The sequence below is a fragment of the Mirounga leonina genome, unplaced genomic scaffold, assembly GCF_011800145.1.
Source record: "Mirounga leonina isolate KUSES-001 unplaced genomic scaffold, KU_Mleo_1.0 Mir_128, whole genome shotgun sequence".
In the NCBI taxonomy this organism is placed as follows: domain Eukaryota; kingdom Metazoa; phylum Chordata; class Mammalia; order Carnivora; family Phocidae; genus Mirounga; species Mirounga leonina.
This window is the reverse complement of record NW_023270320.1, coordinates 25592641-25602754: the sequence shown is the minus strand read 5'-3', so window position 1 is coordinate 25602754 and position 10114 is coordinate 25592641. Positions and strand designations below refer to the sequence as shown.

Here is a 10114-nt window from a genome sequence, read left to right as displayed (position 1 = left end):
ACCATGGGGTCGCCCCCCTGGTTCACTACAGTATCCCCAATGCCCACTGTTGAGGTTTGGGGAGATCAGTAGATGACCCCTGCTCCTACCTGAGTTTAGAAGCAATTAAGAGAGACAAACACACTGCCCAGGCCTCTAGCGATCAAAATCGTGTTTCTCCCAGCGCACATTGACTCTGCAGAACATGGTTCATATTGATAAGTAACTTGCCTTCATAGTAGGGAATCCTAGAGTCTGACTCATCTACTTGGTCGAGAGCAGTCCTGGACAGATGCAGAGCTGCCCGAAGAGGCTGCACCCGCCCCTGTCAGTGTGTGCTTCCCTGGGGAGGGGAGGCTGATCTGCTGGAGAGGCCAGGAATGGTACCTTGATAGAGTGCCCTCCACATGGGGTTTGTGCAGCATGGGGAATCTCTGCTCCCCAACACATGGCACATAAGAGGTTCCCCACCAATGTTTGTTCAAGCAAATGAAACAAGTTAGCAAACGTTTGTTAGTTTTGAGCAGCCCCCAAATTTTTTATTTTTCATTTTTTAATTTTTTTGGCTACTGCCCCTTCCGCAACTGGTGGGGCCGTTAAACATGCCCCCTTCTCCCACCACAGTTAGAGTCCCAGGGATGACTGTGGTCCCTCAGAGACAGGACGTCTCCTGGCTTCTGAGGTCACAGATGCCAGAGAGCAGGTGAGGCTGGAGCTCCATTGGCTGCCACTGCTGTCCTGGAGGAAGCCCCGGGAGCCCCAAGCAAGGGACGGAAGCTGAGAGGCCTCACACACCGTGCCCCTGGAACAGGAGCTTCCTTGGTTTGGCTTGGGCTAGATTTAGGTTTCAGTCACTTTCAACTAGAAAGAGTCCCGACGAACAGGGAGAAACAATCATGATCTTTATTTTACAGCTGCAGAAAGGGAGGCTTCCCGCCTTGAATGAGCCACATAGTGTCCGCACCTCCTCCTCCTCCATAAAAGGGGGATGCTCCTGAGACCCAGGGTTCCCTAGAGAATCAGGCTGTTTGGGGCATTCAGTAGAATCATCTCCTGGGACCTGACACAGACAAAGTGTTCAGTTAGAGCTCGTTATTGATACTATTGTCCAGTGCTTAAGAAACTTCCCCCTTCCCCACCCCGTGCCCGGCATACTGCAACTCAGTGGCAATGTCAGGATTTGAACCCAGACTGTTTGGCAGGATATGGCAGGAGAAGAGGAAGCATAGAAAACAGGACTGGAAAGGTCAGGTAGGATCAAAACTTGAGGGCCTTGGATGCTGTACCAGGAGGTTGAGATTTTACTCTGCACATAATCAGAAACTTGGAAGTAAATCTGGAAGATTCTTCTGGCAGAGGCATGGAGAGGCTAGAGGTGAGACTGGGAGAAGGTGCCCTGGTAGAAGGTCTTGTGACAGTCGGGTGACACGGAAGCAAATGTGTGACCTAAGGGAGAGGCAATGGGAAGGAAGACAGGGATGAAGATTCAGGACATGATCGCCAGGAGGATGTAAGACCTCGTGGCTGTGGACTGGGGACCATTCAGTCCCACACAGTTGAAATCCCTGTGCTGCAAACAAATCTTCAGCTCACAGTTTGGACACCATTCTGTAATTTCCAGAAAGGCAGGGGCTCTAGGGCAGGTGATCTGTTTCTGATAAGACAGCGTCCCACCTTTGGGGACAGAATGTGGAGCTGACCAACAAGGCCCCTCCTGATATACCAGACCCTCAGCTGCCCCTGAGCTTGCAGACTCTAGAACAAAAGCAAGATTCCAACCCCCAGGTATCTGGGGGAGCTTTGGCCACTGAAACCCGTAGCAACGCGAGAGCACTGTGTGCCTAAGGAATACCACCTGCTAGGTTTGCTGCAGATTGCGTTTGTGATAGGAGGTTGGGACGCTCGGGCCTTTGCAGCCCCCAGCCAGAGGTGCCTGAGCAAAGGCACTCAATATTCCAGGTACTTTCTTAGCTTCACGACTGAACCCCCAGCAGTTTGCCTTCAGCTTCTAAAGGACCAAGAATTGCTTTCGGGAAACAGAGGCTGCCCAAATGTGTCAGTGAGGTGTTCAGTGGGAGATGAGGAGGGGCAAGGGGAGAAGGAGAAAACACCCAAAGATTCTGCCTATTCACAGCTGCAGGAGAGAACATGACACCGCTCCCAGGAACGAGGCGTGGGTTTGGAAGCTCGCTTACTGGGTGACAATAGGCCCCTGGAGGGGGAACCTGATCCAGAGGCCCGGGTGGTCCGAGCTGGGGAGCTGGGCACTCTCGGCATCAAGGGATCACTGAAGGTGGGACTCCCTCAAGAGACAAGACCTGGGAGAGATCCTCGGAGGAATGCTGACAGCATGACATTGTCCCCAAGTAGCTCAATCCAGGTGAAGACCTAGCACATCTCACACACGTAAAAAGATAAAGCAGACAGATTGACAGACACTGGGGCTCTGCGGTAGACACCTGCGTTGGTTCACAGCACTACCATAGCAAACACCACACCCTGGGGGGCTTAACAACAGAAGTTGATCTGGAGCTTGGAAGTCCAAGAGCAAGGTGTCGGCTTGGTCGGTTTAACTAACATGTATTTTCTGGTGCCAAGAAGAAGCCCTATCCTCTGTACCCTCATCCTTTTATCCAAATGAAAGGAAGTCCCTTGGAATAACTGGTACATAACTGGAGAAGAATATCCTAGAGTCTCAATCTTTTTAACCATATATTTTTTTCTTACATGGTTACATACATTTAAGATGCACCCACTGGAAACATCCATTTCTTTCCTTACACAAAATCTAAATACGATACAGCTTACTTACCTAAGCTATTTTTTATTTATCTTTCTTCTTTAGAAACTAGATATGACATCACCGAGAGGCAGGGAGGTTGCCGTGGCAGGAACAGGTGTTTGTATTTGCAAGAGCTGAGCGGAAGTCCCACTCCATCGAGTGACGCGGACACCATGGGATACAAGTGCGCGGTGAGAGTGGTCGTATTTGCACTAGAAGGACCTGCTGCTTGTTCCAAACCCTCTCTGTTCCAGGCTGCATTCCAGTTTCTGCATAGTACTTCTTGCTACTTCTGTATTCTGCTATTTGTTTGTTTAGATGTTTATGGCTGCCTCCCCCTCTAGGGTGTAAACTCTAGGAGAGCAAAGCCCTTCTTGATCCTCCAGCTCCTTGAACATATAGTAGGTGCTCAGTAAATGTGTGTTGAATGAATGAATGAAGGTCTAAACCAACACTCCCTTTGGTGTGGGGGCCAGCCCAGGTGCATCATGATCACTTAAGATGTTCGTTGAAAGTGCAGGCTCTTGGCTTCGTCCGAACCCCCTAATCAGAATCTCTGGGCGGGGGGAATCCCAGGACATAGCATCACTCATTCTGGCCTGACTAGCTTCCAGAGAACTCCAACAGAGTGTGGGGTGTAGCTGGGTGCCCTCAGCAAACTCACCCTCTAATTGGCAAAGCAAGTAGCCAATGATTCCAGAAAATGTATCACTATGAGCTCCGTGGCCAGGTGCCCATTTCAGGTGTAGAGGAAGTTTACCAAGGGTGGGCTCAGCCTGGGCTCATGGGGTTAAAGAAGCTTTCTGGGGAGACACGGCTCTGAGACAGTACACAAAAGATGCGTTGATCTGGGAGATGCAAACAGGCCCATTTGCAGACCAGCAGGCTTTACGAAGATTGTGAGGTTGTTTATGAGGTTGGCAAAGTTGTACAAACCCAGAGAGGTTTGGTACCTACCGCTGATGAGAAGCACAACCTTGGAGGAAAAGCAGGGGCATGAGCTCTCATCTTGCTTGAGTCGCAGACTAATTTCAGAGCCCGGGCAGGTCATGTCTTCTCTCCGAGCTTTAATTTCTTCACTCAGAAAAGAGGGAGAATAATTTATGTCAACCTCTCCCGTAGGCCTAGGGTAAGGAGAAAAGGGAGCTAATAGCTGGGATAATAGTTGGGATAATAAGGAATAATGGGAAAAGTCGGTCATTACTATTACCTCTATGATTTGGCAGCATACAATTAGTAATCCCTCTGCATCCCATCACCAAGAAGCATCTCGAAGCTACGAATTCTCTGTGGGCACTTTATCTTGAAATGCACCAGGTTTTGTAGATACTAAAACCCAGTTTCCACAGTTTTTTTTTTCCACTATAAGCTTGCGTATTCCCTACATGCTTAAATCCCTGTATCTCCTTCCAAGTGGCTCCTGACTCACGCTTGGGGTCACTCAGGCTTCCAGAATTGGGCCCCTAGAATGTGTGTTCTGACTTAAGCCACATAAAAATGGAACATATGGGGAGGGGGGTGGAAGGAGGGGTTAGCCTGGTGATGGGTATTGAGGAGGGCACATTCTGCGTGGAGCACTGGGTGTTGTGCACAAACAATGAATCATGGAACACTTCATCTAAAACCAATGATGTAATGTATGGGGATTAACATAACAATAAAAAAATTTAAAAAAAAAGAAATGAACTTCCAAGGGAACAGAGAAAGAGCAATTCTAATGTATAATTTACCTCACATAAAAAAAAAATGGAACATATGACACACTTTATTTTTTTTTAAGACTTTATTTATTTTTCTTGAGAGAGAGATGGATAGAGCACAAGCTAGGGGAGCAGAAGGAGGGGGAGAAGCAGACTCTGCACTGAGCAGGGAGCTGACTGGGGGCTCGATCCCAGGACCCTGGGATCATGACCTGAGCCGAAAGCTTAACCCACTAAGCCACCCAGGCGCCCCCATACAACACACTTCATAAATTTTTTTTTAAAGATTTTATTTATTTATTCATGAGAGACAGAGGCAGAGGGAGAAGCAGGCTCCCCGCGGAGCAGGGAGCCCCATGCGGGACTCGATCCCAGGACCCCGGGATCATGACCTGAGCCTAAGGCAGACGCTTAACCGACTGAGCCACCCAGGCGCCCCCATACAACACACTTTAAAATCAAACTTTCTCATATTTGGAGTCCCAGATCGCATCTGAATGGCATTTTATAATTAGCCCAGGGCTCTGCGCTTCCTCCAGCACAAGGGCAGGGGGTGATGGAGAACCTGACACGGCCTGTCTTCCTTGGGCATCAGCTTCAGTGAATGTTAAGTGTCGTCATCACAGTACGTCAAACATGCTTCACTGGGTGTCTCTGATCGCACAAGCTTGTGTGTAAAAAGAAAATTTTAAATACCCCTAACGCCAAGATGTGGATGTCATGAGTTCGCACCAGGCTGCTTGCTGGAATTTCCAAGAATTCCCAAGAGTGCTGCCTCACTCCCAAGAACGTCTCTCACGATTCCAGGACAGATCACCTTGCTCTTGCTGCCCTCTTTGTCCTCCGAGGGGCTGCCATGATGCAGCCTTTGATCTCCACAGTCTCGTGAGATACCTGCCCATTGAGCCCCGCTGTCTTTGGCCACCAATGCCACCCATTGTCAGCCTCCTCTCGTTCTCCGCAGCTCAAAGATGGTGCGCTGCCTCTCAACAGAGCGTCACTAGGGACTGGGGACAACTGAGGCACCACCCAGAGGGTGACAGTGCTGCTCACCCAGAAGGTCACCCCACCCGGGCTCAGTCACCCTCGCGGTCACCCACACGGCCGTCAGGGGGCTTCCTGGGGGCACAGGGCGCCACATGGGCACCCACCGCCCAGCCGTGAGACTGACTACCCAGGTGGCCCTGCACCACGTAAGCGCCAAGAAGAAAAGTCCTACTTCTCCTAGTTTCTGTCCCCGCTCTTTCCGACTCTGGGATTAAACTCTTTTCAGGAAGGTGAACACCCATTTACTGAGAGGAACACATGCACTCCCACCCACAGGGGCTGGTCACCACCAGTCGGCACCGGTCAGTGGAGTCACTGATGATGCATTGCACGGAGCCCAGCCTACTCAGACTCGGGCGCCAGCAAGAAATCAGTCCAGGAGGACAAATACTATGTAATTCCCCTCATACGAGGTACCCAGAGTAGTCAGGTTCATTAGACGGGGAGTGGAACGGGGTTGCCCCAAGCAGAGGCGGCGGGCGGCGCGGGGATGAAGAGGTAAGATTTCATGGGGACCAAGCGTCAGTTGCAGAGGTTGACAAAGGTTTGGAGATGGATGGTGGTGACGGCTGCACAGCAGTGTGAATGCATTTCACGCCATGCTTCAAAGGTTACAGTGATACATTTTCTGTTAGGCATATTTTACCATAAAGGAAAAGAAAAGAAACAATCAGCCCGGGTCACACTGTGCCTGGGCTGGGCGGCTCTTGTCACCAGCTCGCTCCGGCGCGAGGCGACGCGGGACCAGGCCCTCCGGCAGCGTCCGGCACTCCTGAGAGCATGTTTGCCCCAAAAGGCACCGAACATTTCCCGAGAGCAATATATTTTTCTGCTCAGGCTAAATCCACATTGAGAAGGGAAAAAAAAAAAATTCTTCTAACTCTGCAGGGGTGCAGTGTGCTGGTACAAACAAGTGCCCTCAGGGGGTCAGGATCAAGCACGTGCTCCCCTCTCTGACCTAAAGCCCCTTCCTGGACTATTTGCTCAAAACAAGAAGTCTCCCCGGGGCCTTGGGAGCGTCCACCTCCCCCATGCAGGAAAGTGCTGGGAACTTCTCAGTGGTAAAGGGGGAACCATCAGGCTCTATGAGCAGTGGGTTGCGCGTGGATAGAGCGTGGGCACCTTCAGGTCTGTGCGGATGTGGGAGATCAAACCTGAGTCCAAAGAACGTCTTGTCTTCGCTCCAGCTACACCCAGTCCCCTTCCCAGTTACTTGCTCTCTCGCTTTCGGCCTTCAGCAGCATTCCGGTGGAAAGGATTGGGTGACCTGACCCAGTGTCAACTATTGCCAACATCCCATGTTGGGAAAGGCTGGGGTTGTGTCCCTTCTGGTTGGAGGCCCCTCCCAGAAACTGGGAAATGCTCACTGTTGGACCGATCACTCTTCTCCACTCACGCACACGTCAAATACAGTGACTGGAAAGGGAGTTTGAGCAAGAGAAAGAAACAGAACCCACCTGTGTGCATCAGTGAGATCTCAGAAGGAGAAACCCCCACTATGGTTTATAAACCCCAGGCAAACCCTACACACACCCTTCTTGGGCCTGGGAATGCCAGCACCCCCACCCCCACCCCAGCAAGCCTCAGTGGGGCCTCTGGGCTTCAACACACTCCCCGAAGAAAAAGAATTCCAAGAAGTCACTATGAATTGTCCTAAGGTGGTCATCAACAGCATCTGAGCATTTGTTAGGATGGGATTTTCTTTTTTTTTTTTTTTAAGATTTTATTTATTTGAGAGAGAGAGAGAGAGTGTGTGAGAGCACAAGCAGGGGGGAGGGGCAGAGGGAGAGGGAGGAGCAGACTCCCGGCTGAGCAGGGAACCCCATGAGGGACTCCATCCCAGGAAACCGGATCATGACCTGAGCCGAAGGCAGACGCTTAACCAACTGAGCCACCCAGGCGCCCTAGGATGGGATTTTCCAAAGCAGGAAAAAAAATCAAACCTGTACCCAAGTCATTAGATTTTGCTTACCACTATTAAACATATTTTCTGCTGCCCCAACTTTCTGAGAAGTTAATCTGAACGGAAATGATTCTTTTTGTTATGCTTTTTGGCCGCCCCACATCTAAACGTCTTCATTTCAGGAATCCCACCCACCTTATTGAGACAAAGCTTGCCTTTGGAAGGAAGAAAATGCCAGAGGCTCACCTTCCCAGACTCCCTTGCAGCTCAGGCAGTGACGCAGGCTCTGTCCATCAGGGTCCCAGCCCAAGCTTTCCACTGGAAGCAACCAATGTGAGGAAGCAGGGACAGGGCAGTATCCATTTCGGTGCTGGGTGGTGGCAGCCACACGCTCTCTAGAAACACCTCGAGCCAGCACTGTTGGTAGTCTGTGGTCCCTGTAGGGACATGAGCGGTTCTGGGCAATGATTTTGGCAGTTGTTTCTGGCCACACGGTTCCCAAGCCGAACTGTCCAGTCCTTCTGGCGATTCTGTCAACTACCCAATATCCTTTCTCCTGTAGCCTCTTTCTTTTCAAGTAAACCAGAGTTGGTTTCTGTTGCTCAAAAATAAATTCCCAAATGAAGTCTTCTACTTGCATTATACCTAGCACCATGTACAAGAGAATTTGTATTTAGATTAAACCCTGACTTTGCAAAAAAATATCAAACATAGTAGGGTGCTTTAAAGTAATTTCCAACTCTCTAAAAACATCAGCAGTAAGTTCTTACTTCCTGAAGCACGGTCTTCATGGAAGAGGCAGAGGAATGGACATTGTAAAGAATTTGCTGTATACCAAGCATTTCCCAGTGGGCTGAAGAATCAACGTACCCAGCTAAAGGACAGCTAAAATTCAGAGAGTGTCAGACTTGAGGAAGAGTCCAGAGCAGGGCATACAGGACCCAGAGGACAGGCTCGAGAAGGGAGGGGCCCCTGTTACTCCCCCTGTCTCCCTTATCCATCCCTCCCTCACTGTTCCTCATGCAGGCAGGCCCGGGCTGGGTCCAAGAGGGTCCTTGGGTTCGCGAAGGATGGAAATCAGATGCGAGCCAGCAGAGGTGACTGAAGATGTATATATATAGAGAGAGAGATGGATGGAGCGTCCAGGAGACTCAGAAAGGAATGGAGCATGAGGCTCTTCTTTGCTTGAGATCTGGGGTTTTTATTGGAGATTGTGGTCTGGTGCACGTGTCCTCTTAGGCATCCAGGAACTGGGCTGAACAAGGACAGGGCCCAGGGGTCCTCCATCAGTCACTCGTTCCCTGCACTCAGGGGTCTTGGCGTCAAGGAATGTAGAGTCAGTGGTCTTGGAGAATGTTATGACAACCCCGCCCGGTCACTCCTTAGTTGTTACCTACTGTGCTGGAACAACCCAAAGATACCATGATCCCTTTGTCCCTTACAAGGGAGACATACGCCATTTGCATTACAAGGCACGTGTAGAGTGGGGTGGGGGTGCAGGCCCTAGCAAGGATAGATGCCTGAAAAGGAGCTAAGGAAAAAAAAAAAAAAAAACCAAACCCCTTTTTAATGCAGTGCCTTCAGGTTCCCTGGGTCATTCCCAGGACTATATTAACCATCCGTGGAAGGAGAGAGATGGGGCAGACAGCAGGTACGCTGGACTTGGATTCAAAAGGCTCTCCCTGCACAGAGCTGTTCCCCAGCTGTGAGCTGGCGCCTGAGATTGGGCCATGCTTATGGTCCCTTGGACCCTCAGTTTCCCCACTGGTAAAACAGGCAAGAGGTGTGAATTATATCAGTTCGTTCTGAAATCCTAACGCAACAACTGGTACTGGAATGGAAAGAAGTTTTTGTTTTTCACGGGTCACCGTAGAAATGAGCAAACACCCCCCAAAAATGTAATGAGTTTTTCATAAAGCGAATTTATTTCTGTTAACACACTAAGTTATATTTTGTCGTAATTCACTTTAGATGTAATGTCATGGGGGTGATAGTGAATAACAGGTGCTTTAATTACTTTATCTGAGGGAATAACAAGTTGGCAAATTCTGTATCGGTCTTCTATATCCTTTTGTGGAATTTTTATCAGTCTGTGAAATCCCCAAATCTGGAAACTGTTAGACGAACTAAACTCTAGTTTCCCTGGGTCTGCTCTACACTTCTTTGTGTCTATAGATTTGACCCGTTGGAAGTACCTGGAGAGTCTGTAAATAGTCGAGAGTCAGATTTTGATTTAACATTCAAAATTGTGCTTAATGCTTAAGCAGTAATATATTCTCATAGCATTGGTTGAATTTAATTGACATCCCGGTTCTACTCCCTACGGTCTCTTATAGATGGATTACAGCCAACACTGTATACCTCCCTTTTGCCACTGGGGAGAGTGAACTCTGACTTACCTAAGCCACCCACGTTCTTTCAGAAAACCTTGAACAAAGGACATTACCCTCACCTTTTACCTAGATAGCAGTCAGCATTTGCACTATTACTAAGTCTTGCGAGCATCCCAGGCTTGCCACACTGCCATCTTCCTCCCCCATGTCCATGCCTCAGTTCAGCATGGAGCCAGACCCACCCTTCTGGGCTTGAAACCCTTGAAGGAGCCTGGGGTCACCTTGGGGACGTGACATCGCTTATGGGACTTGGGAACATTCTCCTTGTCCCTGTGAACATCTTCCAAGCCCAGCACCTCCCAACCTGTCT

At 49.7% G+C, this 10114-nt stretch overlaps 1 long non-coding RNA gene across 1 annotated transcript; it reads right to left on the bottom strand.

Annotated features, from left to right (window-relative positions):
* Nucleotides 1-864: 864 nt before the first annotated feature.
* LOC118009872 lies at nt 865-3844 on the bottom strand. The gene is made up of 2 exons (XR_004679046.1): nt 3719-3844; nt 865-1039 (listed from the first exon to the last, which is right to left on the bottom strand). It is a non-coding gene; the product is annotated as an uncharacterized LOC118009872 (long non-coding RNA).
* Nucleotides 3845-10114: the final 6270 nt, after the last annotated feature.